This window comes from Gracilinanus agilis, chromosome 1 (genome assembly GCF_016433145.1).
Source record: "Gracilinanus agilis isolate LMUSP501 chromosome 1, AgileGrace, whole genome shotgun sequence".
Taxonomy (NCBI): Eukaryota; Metazoa; Chordata; class Mammalia; order Didelphimorphia; family Didelphidae; genus Gracilinanus; species Gracilinanus agilis.
The window spans coordinates 211071447-211094017 of NC_058130.1; the positions used below are offsets into that span (position 1 = coordinate 211071447).

A 22571-nucleotide genomic window follows, 5' to 3' on the forward strand; every position below is an offset into this window, starting at 1 on the left:
AAGTCCCGAGTCAGACCAGCCCTGGAGTATCATTTTTGTCTCTTCAGACATGTTCAGTGTGATGAGTCTAATGGGGACAGCCAGGCAATATGGTAGTTAGAGAGCCAGGCCTGGAGTCAGGAGGACCTATACTTCCTAGCTGGGTGACCCTGGGTGAGTCACTTAACCCCAACTGCCTAGCCTTTACCTGTCTTCTGCCTTGGACCTGATCCTTAGTATCAGTTCTAAGACTGAAGATCAAGGTTTAAAAAGGAGAGAGAAAAACCGTTGAATGATAATGATTGTTCTAACTCCTCTATTATTATAAGTTGAAATTTTAAATTTATGACTGCTTTCCTTGTAACAACCCTATGAAGCAAGTAATGTAATTATTATACCCATTTCAAAGATGAAGCAACTGAAGTTCAAAGAAATAAAATGACTTGACTGAGGCCACATATTAAACTAAAATTTATATAGCATTTTACTTTATACTTCTACTTATATATCGTTTACTATGTACCAGTTGTTGTTTTTTTAAGTTTTTTGGGGGTGATGAATTTTTTTAAATTTATTTTTATTGACATTTGATTTTTATACAAACTTCATTTAAAAAATATGTCCCTCCCCTAGTCATTAAGCTGTCTTTTGTAAGGGATAGAAGTAGGGAATGGATAGAGAGGGAATACCCAAATGAGGGAAGAAGGAGGAAAGAAAGGAAAGAGAGAAAACAAGAAGGGAAAAAAGAAAGGGAGGAAAAGCAAAAGAACGAACGAAAGAAAGAATAAAAATGATAGGGAAAGGGGGGTTCATTAAAGCACTTTACAATTATTATCTCGTTTGATTCTTACAACAAACCTGGGAGGTAAGTGCTATTATTATCCTCATTTAAAGATGGGGAAACTGAGGCTCCAGTTCTATCCACTATACCAGCTAACAAAACTAGTATTCAAATTCAGGTCTCTTGACTCCAAGTCAAGAGGATGATTTCTACTCTGTCAGGCTTCTTCTCATGGAATGATTGGGTTAGAAATAAAGTGAAACATGCTTATTCTGCAAAAGGAAATGAGTGGAGTTGGACATTGAGAAGTCACAGAAAACAGATTGCCTTTATTGAGGGGATTTCGCCTTCTCAGTCTTACTCAGCTCTACTCTTAGATTCCTGGGCCTGTACACCCCAGCCTAAATTAGGCCCTGTTTCATCTCAGCAGCAAAACTGCAGCCATTTTCCAACTAGGCTCTGTCCCTCCAACATCTGTGTCTTCTCCAGGCTACTCAGTGCTAATTATGTCACTCAATTGATCAAAAACTTCAAAGTGCCCCCCATTGTCATCAAAAAATCCAAATTTTGAGGGGCAGCTTGGTGGTTCGGTAGATGGAGAGCCAGGCCTAGAGATGGGAAGTCCTGGGTTCAAATATGGACTCAGACACTTCCTAGCTGGCTGCTCCTGGGCAAGTCACTTGACCCCCATTACCCAGCCCTTACCATTCTTCTGGCTTAGAACCAATACACCATATTGATTCTAAGACAGAAAATAAGGGCTTTAAAAAAAAAATCCAGATTTTTTTAACCTGACTAAAAGATCTCCATGATCTGGTTCTAACCTACCTTTCCAACCTTATATCCCCCTCCTGACCTTCTTGTATACTATGTTTCAGCCAAATTAAATTCTGTACCAGTCCTTGAATCTGATTTATATTTTTTACCTTCCTTTTGTTTCTTACAACCTCAGCCTACCTTCCTAATCGTATATCCTCTTATTCCTCTCCATCTGCCCAGTATTTCAACCAAGCATCATTCTTCAAGTATTTTCTGTGTTTTCCTGCTTGTCCTCATGCTTACTTTTCTGGAATGCCAGACCCTAATACCCTGTTTCCTCAAAGGAAATTCTGCACTGTCTTAGGTTACTGCTCCACTTCAAACGCCATTTTTTATGGAACCCTCTCCAAGCCCTATAACTAGAAGTTGTAATTACAGTAACAACTCATACTACATAGCACTTCTTTTTAAAAATAATTTTTAATCCTGAATTTTAAAAACACCAAATAAAATCAGCATTTCCATATACAGAGTAGAAGATAAAAAGAGGATGTTATATAAAATTACAGGTTCCTATTACAGCTTATTTTTTAAGTATGCAATAAGCTCAACTTGTAGTTTACCAAGCTGTCCTGCTTCTCTGAGTTTCTTTGTGGTTTTCCTTCTATTCCTTTGTATTTTTAGCCATCTTTTCTTTCTCTTTCTCCTTCTTTCCTTCCTTTAGCTTTCTCTCTCTCTCTTTTTTTTTTTTTTGCTTTTTTCCATGTTTATCCTTCTTTCTTTCCTTCATCCATTTTTTATCTTTCTTTCTCTCTTTTCCTTCCTTCTTTTTCTTCCCTTTCCTCTGTTACTCCCCCAATATCCTTTCCCTGTACCTTTGGAAAGAAAGAAAAAGGAAAATCTATACCCCCATAACAAATATGTATTATCAAGAAAATCAAATTCTACATTGGTTGTATCCAAAAATGTATTACTTAGCACTTGTAGATTTACAAAGGTCTTCCGTCACACAATCCAATAAAGTATGGAACGAGGCAGTTAAGTGATACACTGGCTTAGAGTGGTGAACCTGGAATCAGAAAGACGAGTTCAAATCTGGCTTAGATACTTCCTAGTTGTATGATCCTGGGAAAGTCACTTAACCTCTGTTTCCTTCTGTTTTCTCTACTGTGAAATAGAGAAAATAGCACCACCTACCTCTCAGAGTTGTTGTGAGGATTAAATTAGATGATATTTGTATCATCTTATGCACAGTACTTGGTATGTAGTAGGTGATATAAATGCTTATGCCCTTCCCTAAGGCAAATATTATTCCCACATTTTATATTTGAGCAAATGTGGCTCAACCAGTTTAAATGCCTTGCCCATTGGTACTTTAAGGTTCTGGGAGAAGACTTAACCAAAGATCAGGCAAGACATAGAGACTTGGGGGGCAATTGGGTGTCTCAGTGGATGGAGAGCCAGGCCTAGAGAGGGGAGATCCTGAGTTCAAATGTGACCTCAGACATTTCCCAGCTGTGTGGCCCTGGGCAAGTCACTTAACCCCCATTGCCTGGCCCTTATTGCTCTTCTGCCCTAGAACCAATACACAATATTGAGTCTAAAATGAAAAGTAAGGGTTTAAAAAAAAAGATATTTGGATTATTTATGGATATTCTTTATCCATGCTAATCTACCTATCATTGAAACAGAGTCATTCTCAAAGGAGAACTCCTAGGACTGGACCTTGAATGAATAGAGATGAAAAAAATGCCTGTGTTACCACACGTGGTGGGGAGGAAGGGGGAAGCTATAGCTCTAATTTCAAGATTTCCCATCCCCTTAATGGGCCACATTTGCCTTTTAGAAACTAGTATAAAAACTAGCTTTGTCAGAAATTACTTTTTTTTTTTTTGCCTCTGCATTGTATCTCTTTTCTAGTTGCTTATCTGTGTGCATGTTGTGTGTATGTGTCAGCCAATTAACAACAGAACAAGATTCAAGTCCAGGTCTCCTGTGTCCAGATACATTGTTCTCCCCGATCCTTCATGCTGCCTTAGAACCTCCTGCTTGAGAGGGACCCATGAGATATGTAGGCCAGTCCCCTCTCTCAATGCCTGAGTACCCTATGTACCATCCCCTACGGTGCTCATTCAGACTTGGTTTAATTCCCTTAATGGAACAAACCCACTCAAAAAGGACTCCTCCACTCTATTTTTAAATAGCTCAAACTATCCTTTGGAGCTGCACAAAAGAATTTGTTTTTCCATGTGGCCAATGTTTAGCTACTTGTAGATGACTGTTATGACTCCTTACCCTAAATCTTCTCTTTCCCAAAGCTGAGAATCTCCAGTTCCTTAAGCCAATCCACAGATGGCTTGGCTTTTGACCCATTCAGATGTTCTCCTTTTTTTCAGTCCTCCAGGATTTGGAACATCTCTATTTTTTCATTGTGAGTACACCTCTCTCAGATGCAGCTCCTAACTTTAGATATTCTTTAAGAACCACTGTGGCTGAAATATTCCCTTCTGCAGCCATAGTGCTGATAAACCTCTTCAAACCCAGCTAGGCTAGGCCTTTCTAGTTTGGCAACACCTGCCAGACCTTATGCACTATGACATTGCATTTCAAAGCCCTTCCTGATAGAACTGATAAAATTTTTTTTTAAAGGAGAAATTTAATGAAAGCCTTTTTCAATATCTCTCCTAAAATTTCCTACCAAATTTTCCTTTCTCAAAAGAGACATAATGCCCCTGGTGAGAGCGACATTGATTATTTTTTTGAAATAGGGCCTCTCACAAAAGTCAAAAATGGGCCTGCAGGGGGCAGCTGGGTAGCTCAGTGGATTGAGAGAGCCAGGCCTAGAGACAGGAGGTCCTGGGTTCAAATTTGACCTCAGACACTTCCCAGCTGTGTGACTCTGGGCAAGTCTAGTTCTAGTTCTTTCTAATTAGCATCTCTGTCTGTCTCTGTTTCCTTCGTGCTGCTGGGTGAAATGAATTATTTTTCACAGGTCAGATCCAAAGACCTAAATAGCAGTACTATATCTTGAGAGTATTCTTGTCATACTATAAAAATGCAGATATGTGGAGTTCTACCTTGGGCTCAGGGAGCCAAGTGACATTTAAACTTTGAATCTACCCCCTTGCATATCACAGTGCTCTGCAAACAGGAGGCTATCAATGTTTGTGGAATTGAATTGAATTTAAAAATTGGGGCAGAAGTACCATCTCTGATAGTTTCAGATTCTTATCCTACTCATCCATACAAATGCCAGAAGCAAACATTCCATATATTTTCTTATTATACCTTTTTGTAGAACCCACTGCTGGGCACTTTGGGGTGATCAGAAAGGAAGAGTTCACTATCTCTCCTTGAAGTTCGTGGTCTAATAGGAGCATAAGCCTACTTCTTGCTTAGCCATATTTAAACTAGGGAGCAAATGGAAGAATGGTACCTTGCCACAAACTGGTTGGAGTTAGACCCTTAAAAAATCTGTTTCTCTGAAGCTCAGGGTTCTCTGAGAGAGCCAATAGAGAAGATCTCACTACATTAGAAGACCCCTGTAAGAGGGAAATACCCCTGAGAGTATGAATTGGTGCCAGGGCAAGTAATTACTTCTTTATTATCTGTTACACTAAATGAACTGTGTAAGAAAGACGACTGGTGCACTTTCTTAGCCCATTCTTATATCTGGTCATCAGATGTTGGGGGTGAAGTCCTTTTTTGGGAAGCTCATTCCACCTGTCTCCAGAACTCTGTGGGCAACCCAAAATAGAATATGAGAGCCTAAAGTAAAAAGCATGTATTTACACATGGGAGGGGAGGGTGTGTGTGTGTGTGTGTGTGTGTGTGTGTGTGTGTGTGTGTGTGTGTAAGAGAGAGAGAGAGAGAGAGAGAGAGAGAGAGAGAGAGAGAGAGAGAGAGAGAGAGCACACGCACACAAAATGAAAATTGGTTGGTAGCTTAATTACTGCATGTCCTTAGCTGTTCTCGTTCCACATTGTTTGTTTATTCTGTGTCAGGTAATAAAGGGCAATACCATCAATTAGGTGTTTAATTGAAGTTGTACAGAAATCATGTAATTTAATAACCTAGTTTGCAGATAAAGATGGGGAGGATTAGAGGTGGGCTAGAGAGAGGTGTCATCTCACTCAGTACCACAGCCTGTCTTTCGGTTTCATGGGAGCCAGATCCTGCAAAATTGGCCACTACAACTTCTAGACTTTTTTCAGGGTCTAGAAGCAACCTTCTAAAGATGCCTTTGGTAAGGTTCCTTTCCATAGCTAGACTTCCCTAGAATGTAGCCAGGCAATATGTGCTATTCACTGTAAGAGAATGAAAGATGAGCAACAATGGTTTTGTCCCTCCCTAGAAACTCACTGCAACCTTGATGTCATTGAAACTTATGGTTATTATTTTACCTGATACTGTCTTATTTTCATTACTTTTTCTAGTTAAGGCTTTTGAGGACTAAATCCTGCTCTTTGTAGTTTCCCTATATTTGGAAAATTTGCCCTAAATATGAATATCATTTTGCATTTTTGAACAAGTTGGTTGGAGGCAGCTTCTTTTTAAATTGAATTTTATTGTTTTCAATTATATATAAAAACAATTTCTGACAATTGTTTTCTGACTTTTTGCATTTCTGATTTTCTCCCTTCCTCCAACCCCTACCTTCGGAGCTAGTACATAGTCTGATATAGGTTATATCAGTGCTTTCATGCAGTATATATTTCCATATTCCCCATGTTATGACTGAAGACACATATCACATATACAATTAAAAAATCATAAAGGAAATGAAGTGAAAAATGGCATGCTTTGATCTGCAATCAGACATCAGCAGTTCCTCCTTTGGCTGTGGAGAAAGTTGTGGGGATTTTTTTGTTGGTTTTTTTTTTTTACATGAGTCCCTTAGAATTATCCAGGAACCTTGTTTTCCTGATAATATTTTAGTCCTTCACAAGTTGATCATCATGTAATATTTCTGTGGCTGTATATACCCTGTTCTCTTGGTTCTGCTCACTTCACTTTGCATCAGTTCATTTAAATCCTTCCACGTTTTTATGAACTCATTCTGTTCATCATTTTTTATAGTATAATAGTTTTACATTACAGCCATATTATAGGGCTTGTTCAGCCATTCCCCATTTGATGGACATCCCCTCAGTTTCCAATTCTTTGTCATTTCAAAAGAGGTGCTAAATTTTTTTTTATATATGTAGGTCCTTTTCCCACACTTCTGATTTCTTTGGGATACAAACCCCATAGTGATATTGCTAGGTCAAAGGGTATGCATAGTTTTATGACTTTTTGGGTATCATTCCATATTGTTCTCCAGAATAGTTGTAACAGTTCACAGCTCCACTAACATTAGTGTTCCAATTTTCCCACACCCCTTCCAACATTATTTTCCTTTGTGGTCAGATTAGCCATTCTGATAGGTGTGCAGTAGTATCCCAGGAGTTATTTTTATTTGCATTTCTTTTTACATATTTTTTATTTTTAATTTTCTAATCATGCAAAACACATTTCCTTATTGATCATTATTGCAAGAGCACACTCATACAAAACCAAAACCTCAAAATAAAACCATAAATACACTGATGTGAAAGATAGTATGCTTTGATCCACAAACATGCAACTCCAAGAGTACTTTTTCTTGATTGATTTGCATTTTCTAATAAATAGTGATTTGGAGCATTTCCTCATATAACTATAGATTGTTTTAATTTCTTCATCTGAGAACTCAGTCACAGCTTCTTAATGGACTTTGGACTCAGGAGTATAACATGACAATATGAGAAGGGGTTTGGATATTCATACATATATATGTATGTGTGTGTGTGGAGAGAGAGAGAGAGAGAGAGAGAGAGAGAGAGAGAGAGAGAGAGAGAGAGAGAGAGAGAGAGAGAGAGATGTTTATATTTTTAAAACCAATTACATGTAATAATAAATTTCCACACAAATTTTCCTAAATTATATGATCGAATTTATCTCCCTCCTTCCCTTCCCCCTCCTGATGCTAGCAGGTAATTCAGTCTGGGTTATACATATATTTTCATGTAAAACATATTCCCATTTTGTCATTTTTGTAAATGAGTAATCTTAGAAAACCCAAACCCCAAAATATAAACCCAAGTAAACAAGTGAAAAATTGCATGCTTTCATCTGCATTCCAACAGTTCTTTGGAGGTGGATAGCGTTCTTTGTCATAAGTCCTTCAGAATGGTGCTGGATCATTGTATTGCCAATAATAGCTAAGCCTATCACAGTTGACCATTCCACAGAATTGCTGTTACTTTTCCAGGTTCTGCTTATTTCATTCTGCATCAGTTCACATAGGTCTTTAGAGCTCTTTCTGAAATCATCCTACTTATTATTTTGTATAGCACAATTGTATTCTATCACCAACATGTACCACAATTTGTTCAGCCATTCCCCAATTGATGGACATCCCTTCAATTTCCATTTCTTTGCCACCAGATTTGAACCTAGCACCTCCCATCTCTAGGCCTGACTCTCAATCCATTGAGCCACCCAGCTGCCCCCTGATTTGGATATTCTTTTTTTTTTTTTTTTAAACCCTTGTACTTCAGTGCATTGTCTCATAGGTGGAAGATTGGTAAGGGTGGGCAATGGGGGTCAAGTGACCTGCCCAGGGTCACATAGCTGGGAAGTGGCTGTGGCCGGGTTTGAACCTAGGACCTCCTGTCTCTAGGCCTGGCTCTCAATCCACTGAGCTACCCAGCTGCCCCAGATTTGGATATTCTTAAAGAAATTTAGCCTACCCTGCAGGCCAAGTTGCTGGCTACTTAGAACAAAACCACTCATTAAGAGACTAACCAAGGATGACTTCAGAAGTAGCCTCCTTGTGTGACTCAGCCTCTTTGATAGGACCCAACCAAAAACAGCGAAGTAATTATTCCTTCTTTTGCTTGCAGAAATTCAGAGATACTTATTTCTTTGTATTGCCACTTTGTATGCCTTCTACCACCATTTTCCCTTTCTTTTTAGTAAATTATCTTGAACATCTAATTATTATGTTGCCCTGTGATTCTTTTCCACATGTGGTTTCTGATAGTCTCCTCTTGCATTCTAGGCTGCTTTCTTCCTCCACCTTCTCAGCTTTGGCCTTTCAGCATCTGGTCCCCATAGGCCTTTTTGGAAATCTTCACACTGTTTTTCTATTTCCACATTCCTCCTTTCACTTTCTTGTTTACCTTCATAAACCTCTTGCTTCTTAGCTTCAAACCACAGTGCCTCATGTTCTTCTCCTTCTTCCTGCTGTTCCCTTGGAGCTATTGGGATTAATTCTTTCTCTGAGCTCTACTTTTGTTTTTTTTGTTGTTGTTTTTTTTCCCCCTTAAAACTTAATCCCTGTCTGCTAAGGTTAAAGCCCTGCTTTCTTCTTGCCCATGTGATTGCTATACTTTGTTCTCTGTTTTTGTAAAGTGTGCAACATTCCTGGCCTAAAGACTGTTAATTAGCACATCTGTGTTTGTCTCATTGAAACAGCTGAAATGAGTATCCTTATAAACTGTGATTCACTTTTTACCCTTTCTTTTACTTTCGAATGTGTCTGTAAACTCCAGTGGATAACTAAAGTCAAGTGCCCAATTACAGGATTTCTCTACAATTCCAATTAAACCATTAATTGACGCTGGTGTTCTTTAGTACCTGACACTTAGAACAAGCAAATAACAAGAAGGGAACGATATAGCACATAGCCTTAACAAAGCACAACAGCCATTTTCTTTCTTTCTTTCCTTTTTTTTTTTTTTTTTTAAATCAATACAGTATATTGGTTCCAAGGCAGAAGAGTGGTAAGGGCTAGGCAATGGGGGTTAAGTGACTTGCCCAAGATCACACATCTAGGAAGTGTCTAAGAACAAATTTGAACTGTGGACCTACCATCCTTTAGTCCTGGCTCTTTATCCACTGAACTTCTGGATGCCCCCTCACCTCCAAGAACCATTTTCATTGGCAATTCACTCAGTTTTAGGGAGCAGACTATCAGAAGGGCATTCAAAAAAAAAGATCTCAGCCAAGGACAGTGAGGTGGCTCTGTGGATAGAGAGCCAAGCCTATAGACAGAAGGTCCAAGGTTCAAATTTGACCTCAGATACTTCCTATGTATGTGACCCTGGATAAATCACTTAACCCCTTTTACCTAGCTCTTTCTGCTTTCCTGATATGGAACCAATACACAGTATTGATTCTAAGATGGAAGGTAAGGTTGTATTTTTTTTTTAAAGAGAGTGATATTATTATTGAGGCAAATGAGGTGAGGGGCATTCTCAGCTGCTACAAGAGGAAGATAAGACCCTAGATTCAGATTGACAAAGAGAAAGGAAGACCATCATAGTCATTATTCCATCTGAGAGAGGAAAATAAATGTACTCTGGTACTCTTTTTCTTTCAAACTAAATCTTGGAAAGTACAAAGCATCCTCAAATCTAGATAGGAAAGAATGATTCCCTTTTATCCTGAGAATCCAGTTAGAGAATTGTATTTGAGGAGATAGTCTAAAATAGTGATGTCAATTCTGAGGGACTGATGAAAAAGAATGCTGTCCACCTCCAGAGAAAGAACTGTTAGAGCCAGAATGCAGATGAAAGCATATGATTTTTCACTTGTTTATTTGGGTATATGTTGTGGGGTTTTGATTTTATAAATCACTTACAAATTAATAATATAGAACTGTGTTTTGCATGATAATATATGTATAACCTAGATTGAATTACTTGCCAGCTACATGACAGGCAAGGGAAGGAAAGGGAGACAATCTTATCTTATAACTTTAGAAAACACATGTGGAAATTTGTTATTATATGTAATTGGTAAAAAAATGAATTAAAAAATTAATAATATGAAACTCAAATAGAAATGGATCCTTGTGAGCCACATACAGACTTAGAAAACCACAAGTTAGCATTATCTATGTTGTATTTTTATTTATTTATTTTATTTAAAAATTAAAAAAATTTTATTTAAAAATTAAAAATGCAATTTTTAAAAACCCTTATCTTCTGTGTTAGTATCAATACTAAGTATTGATTCCAAAACAGAAGAAAGGTAAAGACTAGGTGTCTGAGGCTAAGTGACTTGTCCAGGGTCACACAGCTAGGAGATGTTTGAGGGCAGATTTTAACTCAGGACTTCCATCTCCAAGCCTTGTTTTCTAAAGCTGCCTTCCAAATACATTTTATTCTGATTCAGCTGGCACTCCATTATGGGTTGCTTATATCCCCTACAATTAGTGAGTTTCTCATCTTTGGTCTAGAAGCTTCCATTATTTATTGAATTGAAAGGTGCTGAAGGGGAGAGAGGTCATAGAATTGGCATTGGAATGGACTTTAGAAGCCATCGAGTCTAACTGAATGAAAAAGGCTTATTAGGTATGTATTGGCCAGACAAACTATTGATTGCCCTTTGAGGATATGCATAAATAGAAGAATTCAGAAATGGAAAACTAATAAAAGTAAACTTGCTATGGTAAAAACAATCTACCTTCCTCTCTGCAAAACACATACTCTGTGTTGTTTCTCTATCTCCTAACGATGTATTGTGCCTCTTGGTTTATTAAAATAAGGGTGAAAGCTGCTAAAGGAGATGGTTTGAACTTTCTGTGAGTCACTTGGGACAACCAACCCTTTCCTGAAAGGGATTTTAAATTATAGACAGTGTTAACTCTTTCCATGTTATCAGATTCTACAGAGTGTCCCAGGCTATGCTTTGATCCTTCTAATTATGGGGAACTTACTACCTTACAAGGTATCCTATCCAATTGTTGAAAAGCTTTGGTTATTAGAAAGTTCTTCCTTATTTTTAAGTGAAATCTGTTTCCCTTTAAGTTCTACTTGTTTGGTTGTAGTACTGTCATATAAAGCCTCATTCCATCTCTCTCTCTCTCTCTCTCTCTCTCTCTCTCTCTCTCTCTCTCTCTCTCTCTCTCTCTCTCTCTCATCTCTCCTCTTTCTCTTTCTCTCTGTCTCTGTCTTTCTCCCTCTCCCCTTCGCCCCTTTCTTTCTATCTCACTGTTTCTCATTCTTCTCTCCCTTTCTCTCTCTCCCTCTCCCGGCAGGCCTATTTGACCCCAGTAAATAAATAGCTCTGATTCTAAAGAAGCAAATCTATTGATTTCTTGAAGGAAGATTTCCCCTTTAGGTTCAAGTTGAGGTTACATAATAAAATTTTCCTAAAATCCTGTTTTAAAATGAAGCTTTCCCTCTGAGACCTGCATTATTATACAGAAAACCTCATTTGGAAGGTACATGTTTGGACTTTGAAAGCCTTAAACTTAATTTGGGAACTAAAGAACCTTATAAGCAGCATGTGCATAATTGCTTTAAGATGTTAAGGCTTTTATTAGTGCAGATACTCCACTGAAGTTGGACATAACCTCTCTGTGACTCAGTAGATTCATTTCTTTGGCCAAAAAATTCATGACCAACCTCTCTGAACTTACTTAGACTGGTCCTTCGCCACTAGGCCCATCTAGGAAGCCTCTCCAGAGTGATCAGAAGTTCATGAGTCTATACTCAGTCAGCATTGTCTTTGAGAACCCAGAGTCACATTCATGCCATGATAAGACATCAGAGAAGTATTTAAGTGGAAGAAATTATACTTCAGATATTCGTATATGGCGTGAATCTCTTGCCTGCGAGCTTTGTTTTGTGCCCAAGGGAGCCTGTGCTTATCTTTAATCTATCTGGCAATGTCGTGGTAAGATGAAACTCTCTCCTGTCTATATCTTTATTAGTTTGCTTAGATTAGTTGGCCACTTTGCCTTAAAATAATAATAGTATCATTTAGCATTTATATAGTACCTTAAGGTTTGCCAAACATTTTAGAAATATTTTTCATTTTATCTTTACAACCCTTTCTTTTTTTTTTTTTTGTGAGAGGAGAGTAGAGAGTAGCTTCTATTCTTATCCACATCTTACCCTTGAAGAAACTGAGGCAGACAAAGATTAAACAACTTGCTCACTTACCCACACAGCTAATAAATATCTGAGTCAAGATTTGAACACATGTCTCCCACTCTATCCATTGTACGGCCCAGCCACTGCTAATTTCTTATTTATTGTGACCTAACACATGTATCAGAAACATCCTATCCCAGATGATTTCTCTTTATGATTTTATGTGTGAGCTGTAAATGCCCTGCACAGGGCCCCTGACCAGTACATGATCATCCTTTGAATTGCACTCTGAACTTCCCCCACAGTGCATTTGTACCTCAGTATAGGTCTCTCAAATAACAAGACATTTTGTCAGTGAGTCAGCCCCAGGAGTTCAGGGAATACTTACTAAATTAACTGAGGAAGCGAGGTTGCCCTCTGCTGAAATTGACTGAGACTAGCTGGAACATTTTATAGACTAGGTGGGTGGGCAGGGGCTTCGGCTCTGCCCCGCTGGGGGACGTGGGGGCCAGACCTAAGGGTGCTGAAGTTCTGTGCCAATCGTCTGTGGCTCCAAAAGTTACTGAAATATTAGAAAGACAAGAGGCCAAAGGGACTACCACACCAGGGCACGTTTAAGAAAAAGAGAAATCATTGACAGTGTTTCAGATCTCCCTTATACCTTATAGAAAAGATCCCAAGCCTCATATTCCCTATTATTGTAACATTTCCCTCATCACCAATAACCCTCCAGAGTCTTAGCTTTCTAAGTTGTGAATCAAGACAGTTTGTGATCTAGAGGGGAGAAGTATAAGGATATGGATTAGAATGCTTGGTTCCTTGTTAAATACTGTGTGGCCTTGGGCAGATAACTTGCTCTCTCTGAGCCTAAATTTCCTTTTCTTTTTTTCTTTCTTTTTTTAAACCCTTACCTTCTGTCTTAAAATCAATACTGTATGTTGGTTCCAAAGCAAAAGAGCAAAGGGGGTGGCTTGTGGCTTGCCAGGGTTACACAGCTAGAAAGTGTCTGAGGCCACATTTGAACCCAGGACCTCCCATTTCTAGGCCTGACTTTCAATCCCCTGAGCCACCTAATTGCCTCCCTGATCTTCCAAACAAGAATATTAATCAGTCCTGTTCTGTCTACATCATAATTGTGGATTGAAGGGAGAAAATACAGATTTTTGGAGCTGGTTATCCAGAATTGTGAGAAAGAGAAAGTAAATAAGATAATAGTCACAAATAAAGCTATTACAAGACTTTTCTTAAAAGGAAACAAAAGGGAAAAGACTATAAATTGGAAAGTTGGGCTCTCAGCAAAATGCTGAGATGTATAAGAATATAAAAGAGTTGAGAGAATCCAACTCAGGAAAGTAAAACAGAGAGAGAATAAATGGAAAGAAGCATACTTTGACTTTATTGGGTTTATAAAGAATTATTATGAGGTTGAATTATGGACTTTTTTTTTGCCTTAATAGGAAAAGAAGTAAAAAATTTTGTATGTCTGATTTTAAATATCCTTCATAATTTAAAAAAGATCTGTGAGAATCAAATAATATATGAAAGAGCTTTGAAAACATTTTAAAGGACTGCATAAATGTGAGGTATTATTGTCACTTCTCAGAGGTCTCCTATCTGGATATAATGAATCATTCTTCCAGAAGAGACTTGTAAGACATTGTACACTCTTAGGAATATTTCTCCTACTCTTTATTTCCCCAATGTCTGTAAGATTTCATTGCGTTGATTGCATGTGTAAAATCTATATCAGGTTGCTTACTGCCTTGGGGAAGGTGGAAGGCAGGGAAGGGGTGAAGGAGAGAAGGTCAAAAGAAGAGAGAGAATTTGGAACTTAAAACTTAAAAAAAAAATGAATGTTTTAAAAAAATTGTTTTTACATGTAAGAGGAGAAAAAATAAAATCTTATTTTAAAAACATAATTCATTGAGGCCTAAAGCTCAGGCACTCAAATCCTTGAATTACACTGCACCCCTTTTGACAAATTCTTTTAAGTTCCCATAAATGAAGCTGATTATTGAAGTCAAAGAATTTTGAGAAATGGAGATAAAAATGTAAGAAAAAGCTAATTAGATTAGCAGGACCAGAATGCTCCTTATGTGGGTCATAAGATCATAAATTTCTAGGCCAAGTATTCATAACTTGGGGTCCATGAACTCTTTTTTAAAAAAAATTATATTTAGATGACTGTATTTCGATATAATTGTTTTCCTTTGTAATCCTAAGTATTTTTATGTTATGCTTTTAAAAACACGATTCAGAGAAGGGGTCCATAGGTTTAACCAGAATGTTAAAAGTCATCCATAATGTAGGAAAAATTCATAATCCCTGATCTGGCCAATTCCCACTTTCATAGATAAAAAAATGAGGTGTAGACAGGGGAGGTGATGACACTATCAGGATCTGAACTTGAGTCCTCTCACTTCCAAATCTGGTACTGCACTATGATGTGCCTGCCTTGCTAGTCAGGTTAAATAATCTTAATGGTGGAGGAGAGGTTAAAACCTTATTGCTGGAAGAAACAGAATATCTAGAAGATAACCATCTTCCAGCACCAGTTGTTGGAAACAAACTCTAAGAAGCTTTTCCATCCTCTGCTCATCACAGTTGTGAGAATCATGTGAGGATAGCCTGTAGTATATATTCATTCTCCTCTATTGTATAGGGAACAGTCCTTGAAGAAGGCTTCAGTTACTTTTCTGTCTGTGTCTGAGCATCCACAACCTGATTATCACCTCACTGAAATAGAGATCTTAGTGCTAAATTGGTTGAATAAAAGTTGCCAGGTTCCTTCTAAAGCAGTTATTCCCATTAGACACACAGGCAGCCATCAATGACAACTCATGTTATTTCCTTTTGTGGCAAAGTGACAAAAGCACTGGCCTGGGAGTCAGGACACCTGGGTTCTCAGTCACTAATGTGTGTAGCTATGTGACCTTGGCTAAGTTATTTATCTTTTCTGGGACTTGGTTTTCTTATCTGAAAAATAAAGGAGGTTTAATTGAATTATCTCTTAAGATCCTCTTCAGCTCTAAACTTGGTGATTCTGCCTAGAATCTCATTAATATACAGATGATAGAGTTAATAAGTTGCAGAAAGGATTAATGATCCTATCCTAATCCTGAAACTCTTTTGTTTTGTCTTTGTATACTCAGCCCCTAGTACATTGTCTTATGCATAGTAGGTGGTTAGTTTATTTTTGTTGGCTACTGGTGGGTCTTTATGAACCTATTATATATTTTTGGCATTTAGCAAAGCTGAATGAATGTTTAGTCAACACTCTCACCCTCCCCCCCATTCCCTAGAAAGATGTTCCAGTGTTTTTCTCAGTGGTGAATTCCAGGGAGAAAGGAACCAAGATGGCAGAGTGAGAGAAAATATTTTTTGCCTTAGCTCCCAAGAAACACCTCTTCCACAACAGTCTGTAAAACACATTGGAACAAATTCTGAAAAGGAAACCCAAGGCAAAGTCACAGCAAGTCATTTGTCTAGTCTAGTATAGCTTAGGAAGACAAAGAGATCTGCAAACATTGGGTAGGGGCTGACCAGGAGCATAGAATGGTAGTGGGAATAGCTGTAAGGAATATCCCAACACCCAGGATTACCCAGTAAGGTGACTGAGACTGATTACCAGGACTGAAAGAGAGCAAGAAGGAGTCCAATCAGGCAGCTGTGTTATCCATTACCCAATTCCATATCATACATCCAGGGCAGAGAAAAAGGAATATGTGCAAACACGGGGACCAGTTGAGTACTGAACATAGAACAAATTCCATAATCATAGTTGTGAGCTCTGAGCCCATGAACAGAGTGCCAACTCAGTACTCAGTACTAACCTTCAACCTAACATATAGCTTATGTGGAATAACCAGGTCAGCAGAATAGAACCAAAGAGGACCCAGTAGTTCATTTGCTCTGAACCTGCAAATCCTCCCAGCAGGCCCACAGTGACAGAATCCAACAGCAGTCTACCGAAAACTCTACTGAAAATTCTACTCTTTACAAATCAACAGGCTTGACTTGCAGGAGGACTCCTTGAACAGACCTCTCCCTGCATCACACCACTTTGGAAATACAGACATACCTCAGATGTATTGTAGGTTCAGTTCCAGATCCCTGCAATAAAGCGAATATTAAAATAAAGCAAGCCACATTAATTTCTTGGTTTCCCGGTGTATATAAAAGTTTTGTTTACACTATTGTATCTATTAAATGTGTTGTCATATGGTCTAAAAAATGAACCGAATTTAATTAAAAATAGTTTATTGTTAAAAATGCCAACTATCATCTCAACCTTTAGTGAGTCATGATCTTTTTGCTAGTGGAGACTCGTGCCTCCACGTTGATGACTGCTGACCGATCAAGGTGGTGGTTGCTAAAGGTTAGGGTGATTGTGGCAATTTCTTAAAATAAAACAACTATGAAGTTTCCCAAATGGATTGACTCTTCCTTTCACTCGAACACTTAGAGGCCACTGAAGGCTTATTTATTGGCCTAATTTCAATATTATTTCATCTTAGGGAATTGGGAGACCTCAGGCGAAAAAGAGGCTAAGGAATGGCTGTTGGGTGGAGCAGTCATAAGACACACATAACATTTATTCATTGAGTTTACTATCTTATATGAGCGAGGTTTGTAGTGTCCCAAAATTGTTGCAATAGTAACATCAAAGATCACTGATCACAGACCTCCATACCAGATAAAATGAAAATGAATGAAAAATGAAATGAAAAAGTTTGAAATACTGCAAGAATTACCAAAATGTGACAAATACACAATGTGAGTACATACTGTAGAAAAATCGCTACAAACCTTCAATTTGTAAAAAATACAGTATCTGCGAAGCACAATAATTCATAGCAGAGTAAATTGAGGAATGCCTATATTGTAGGCCCCTAGATTCAGCTATGAAAACAGCAGAAGGATATTATAAAAGATAATTTAGTTAAGTAGCTTTAATTAGGTTATATTCATTGCTTTATTAATTTTTTAGATTTATAACCTCTGCATGTAATCCTATTAGATACCCAATATTATAATGATAAGTTGTAATCATAGTAGAATTAATAGTAAAGAATAACCCTAATTATTAGTTAGCTAACTACATGTGATAATCAATAATCATATTGTGAGTAAAATAACAAAGAGAATCCATTGAAGTGCCTTGCAAAAATATCCATGCTGAGGGGAATTTTGCACATGTCTCCGACTCCATGGAATGTGTCTAGAAATTATGATATCTCCGTTGGCTTTGAAGCTAAAGAGTGACCTTGGCCATCTGCATTTTCACCTTATATGGAACAGATGATTTTTTCATAGAGTAGAGATAAGAAAAACATGACCTTGAAAAAGGAAAGGACAACTATAGTTGTCCCTTCTGAGAAAAAATATTCAGAAATCACCATCCTTTTAAGGAGGGCCCATGTAATTTCACTATATACAAAATGAGCTCTAGGTCTTTAGACCACACTGTGTGAGTCTTGGATCCTGACACTATAATTTCTTAATATATAACAGTTTGGCTTAGTTAATTGTTTCCTAGTATTTATTTTTTTAACAATATAAAAAAAATGCAGAAGCCCAGGTCAGACATCTCCTCTCACTTCCAAAGTTAACAGACTCCAAAACTAACTTAAAGCCCAAAGTCAACATGTATATTGGAAGAATGAGCAAACAAATGGGAAAAAAAAGAAATCATGTGAGAAGAGCTGCTATAGTGCCAGGGAAGATCACAGAAGACAACTTGAAAACATTCACAAGCAAAGCCTCAAAAAAAAAAGTGAACCTGGAAAAGTTAAAGAAAGAACTGAAAAAGAATTTGTAAAACCAATTAAGAGCAGTAAAGAATTGGAAAAGAAGCGAGTGCTAGGGGAGAAATATTTTTTAAAAGAATGAACAATTTGGAAAAATTCCCAATCTTGGGCACAATGATGATTTTCAGTACTTATGAACCCCTTTATCCCAAAATTTTTTTCACATTAAGACTGAGACCCAGTTTCCATCAAGCTTTTTGAGCAGTATGAGTAGAGATTCATTAGACTCTTAGAATCCAGTGTCCTCATAAAGTTAAAAGCAGAAGCCTAGGTTCTAGTTCTCTGCCTTTAGGTAGCTTTTCACCTGAATGTAACATAGCCTCTCTACACCTCAGTTTCTTCATTTGTCAGATGGGGACAAGAATATCTACCCTGTCTTCTGCAAAGGTCTTTTATCAGTCAGTCAATAAGTTTTTATTAAATGCTTACTTTGTGCCAGGTACTGTGTTAATCCCTGAGAAGAGCAATAAAGGCAGGCAGTGCCCTCAAAGAGAGAAAAGGAGAAAGGAGAAAAGGAAATGAAGCATTTATATAGTACTACTGCATGTCAAGCACTATGCTAAAGTGCTTTTCTTTAATAAATAGTATCTTATTTGAGTCTCATTACAACCCTAGGAGGTAGATGCTATTATTATTCCATTTTACAAAGGAGGAAACTGAAGAAGACAATGTAAGTGACTTGTCCAGAATCATATGACTAATAAGTATCTGAGGCTAGATTTGAACCTTGCTCTTCTTGAGACCAGTCCCAGTACTCTATCCACTTGTGCCACCATTTTTCTCTAATGGGAGAAGTCAACCCAAAACAGGAAGGGATGAGAACAGGATTTCTAGATTTAGAAGTCTAGAGCACAGCCTAGTGAGAGAGGAAGAGGTGGCTAGGCTGGGCTCCCTCTTTAAGTGGGGGTGCTAAAAGGAGCTATTCAGTCTGAGAAAGGGACCAGAGGAGCAGAAGATACTACCAAGATGTTGCTTCTGGGGCTAAACTGATATATAAAGAAGTTTTAGGAGTTGGAGAAATCCTGAGTTCAACCTACCAAGAAATGAAGAGATAGTTGTCCTGGGCCCCTGTATGTGAAAATGCTTTGAAAATTAGAAAACTCTCTACTGTTATAAATTGTTATTGCAAAGGTTACCATTTGTGTTGCGTATGGTTTTGAAGCCCTGTTTTTAACAAACTGAGAGCAACTTCTTTCATACCCCCATTTAGAAAGAAGCACATCAATGTTTAATGTTTGGTCTGATTGAACCATTCCATCTGCCATATCAGAGTTTTGATTAGGAAATATAGTGAGAAAGCAGGTCATGAAGAGGATACAGGGAAAAGCTGCCTACTTTTAAGACCATTTCCCAAGAGCAAGAAAACCAGCTGAGCCACCTGATGGTTTGTGATGTGCCAAAACTTTGTGTTTACTTTGATGCCACACAAGATAGCACATTTGTAGATTTGCTTCTTTAAAATATCTCTTATTCAGTCTGTTCTCCGAAAAGCCTATCATTGATGTTTAGTTTTAGATCTACTGTGTCTTCCTTTCAAATTGCTAGGTGGTTCATTCATTCTCATTAAGCACCATGTATATGACCCTGTCCTTGGTGCTGTAGGAGAGCAAGGTTGCAGAGAACTGCAATCCAGTTTGCTATTGATTACAAAAGCTGTGATGTGTTGTGTCTGATTTAGTTAGATAGATTTCTTTTTCTGTTGAGAATTAGGAGCAGTGGCCTGAAATAGGATTGAGTGGAATATCTAGTTGTGCTGAGATGAATTCATTACAAGGCCAAAGGACTTTCTTTGTTAAGTAGTCTCCTGAATGTACTGTGTTCTTCTAGAACCTTCTAAGGAGATAAAAATGTAGTCCCAACTGAACTGTTTGCCATATTTTCATCCAATAGCTTAAAACATACTTCTCCCAAGGGTTTCGACACTATCATAATTGAAGGGTTCTTTGGCTAGGGTAACTCTCTAGGATATTAAGGAGTCAGCACTGTCAGCTAGAGTAAGTAACCACGCTTATAATATATGACTTCAGGACCCACTGCTGCCTGAAATCCTCTTCTCTCTACTTACTGATAACTTATATTCTGTCTTAGATGAATTCATTCTCTTTATTTTAAGTAATTAATCAACATTAAAATAAATTCCCTGGAAGGGGTAATAGGTAAATTGTTGGCAGTCATACATAACAAAGTACTTCAGAGTAGGATTCGATTGGGGATTGAGGAACTGGGTGAACATATCCAAGCACTGGATTTTTGAAGGGCAGGAGCAGGGAGAAGGGGACATGACAAGAGGCAAGAAAAGACTGAGAAAACGGAAACTAGATAATTATTGAATACTATTATGCTATAAGAAATGACAAGCAAGATAATTTCAGAAAAATTTGGAAAGATTTACATGAACTGATACAAAGTGAAGTGAGCAGATCCAGAAGATACACAGTGACAGCAGTATTTCTTGATGAACAACTGTGAATGACCTAGTTATTCTCAGCAGTTCAGTGATTCAAAAATCCCAGAAACTCATGATGAAACATGCCATCAGCCCCCTGAGAAAGAACTGGTGGAATGTGAATGTGGACTGAAACATATTCTATTTCATTTTATTTCTTCTTTTTTGATTTGACATTACTTCTACAAAATGACTAATATGGAAAAATGTTTTTGCCCTATTATATATGTAAAATCTATAATCAGATTGCTTACTGCCTGAGGTGGTGGGGCAAAGAGGGAGTAAGCAAGAGAGAGGATTTGCAACTCAAAACTTTAAAAAATAAATCTTAAAAAATTGTTTTTACATGTATTGGGTGGAAATAAAATATTATTTAAAAAAATAAGACAGAGAGGAAACCATTGTAGTAGAAAAAGCCCTGTGTTTACAGACAGAAGTCTGTGCTTCACATCTGTGATCTTGAGCCAGTTATCCTCCTTAGGGCCCAAGTTGCATCTGTAAAATGAGGGGTTTGGACTAAGTGACTTGTGGGTTGCTTTCTGGTTCTCTGTTTGTGATCCTGGTAAGCACCCTGGACAAATATGAATGGCTTCACAGTTTTATTATTAGCTTCTGGCTCTGCCACTCTGAATCAGGGTCCCTCAGTATTTGTTGACCTTAGTTTAGTGAGAGAAATGTGATTGAGGCCAAGGATTGGACCAGAAGAGTCATATTTGTCTATTCTAGAGTAATCAAAGCCAGTGGCCACCATGTGGAGGCAGTGAGTAAAAAAAAGGAAGAAGACTATCTCAATTAGCATAGCAGTGGAAGGGAGAGCTCTAAGGTGGTCCAAATACCACACACACAGAGAACCTTCTCAACATGTCTCAGAAAATTGAGTTTCAAACATTACGGGTAGGATGCATATTGCTTTATGGGCCTTCAGCTGAGACTATTTTAATTGAACAGTACACTTGGGGAAATGTGAAGCGGAGTCCATTTTAATCCATTTTCACTATGCGTATGCAATGTATAATTTCAAAAAATATATTCAAGGGTCCTCTTCAAACTTGCATTTCACTATTTGCTACAAGGAACTTTTGCATACCCACACATTTCAATTTGCATAATGGCAGGAACAGCCTTTTCTCTGCTACTGAAAATGCATCCTCCCAAAGATTATGGTTCATGTACCTGCAGAGTCTTTGGGAGTATAGGTAGGAGGACTTAATAGGCAGGTCGGATCACTGTCTCTTTCCACTTCTTCCCATTTGGGAGGAATATGGTGGCCCAGAGAAGGGGCAGCAATGGAGGTGGATGACCCAGGGGGTTAGAAGGACATTATTACTGTTCATCTCTAGGGTGTAAAACATTTGATTTATTCCAACTCATAGAGAGAAACTCACTTTTCCTAGAATCCCTGGGGGAACAACAACTGCAAAAAGGAGTTTGATTAAAATGTTCTTTATGCAGAGATGGTCTGGGTGTGCATAGAATTGAAATGCAAGACTTATTTTTCCCCCTTCTACTGATACTCATACTATGAGACTTTTTCCTTTCCAGAGCCCAGAGCTTTGGGGATTCAGATTACCAACTCATCCCAGTTAATGTGCTTACTGAATATTTACTGTGTCTAGTAATGGGATAGGTTCTATAAGATAAACAGAGGAAGAAGAAGGCATGTTCCCTACTTTCAAGTGGCTTGTGGCATAGGTGGTGAGAGAAGAGTGAAAGGTATGAGACTATCTAATTGAGTGCTGAATTATACTGAATAGGGTGAGTAGAAGTCTCTAATTTTTTTTCCTTCTTACTTTTTTTTAACATTTATTAATATTCATTTTTAACATGGTTACATGATTCATGCTCCACCTTTCCCCTTCAACCCCCGCCCCCGCACCCCCCCACCC

At 38.0% G+C, this 22571-nt stretch overlaps 1 protein-coding gene across 1 annotated transcript in view; it reads left to right on the forward strand.

Moving 5' to 3' along the window:
- Positions 1-22571, forward strand: part of MAD1L1 (mitotic arrest deficient 1 like 1) — a 941076-nt gene that overhangs the window by 643457 nt on the left and 275048 nt on the right. The gene's annotated exons all lie outside the window — the stretch shown is intronic.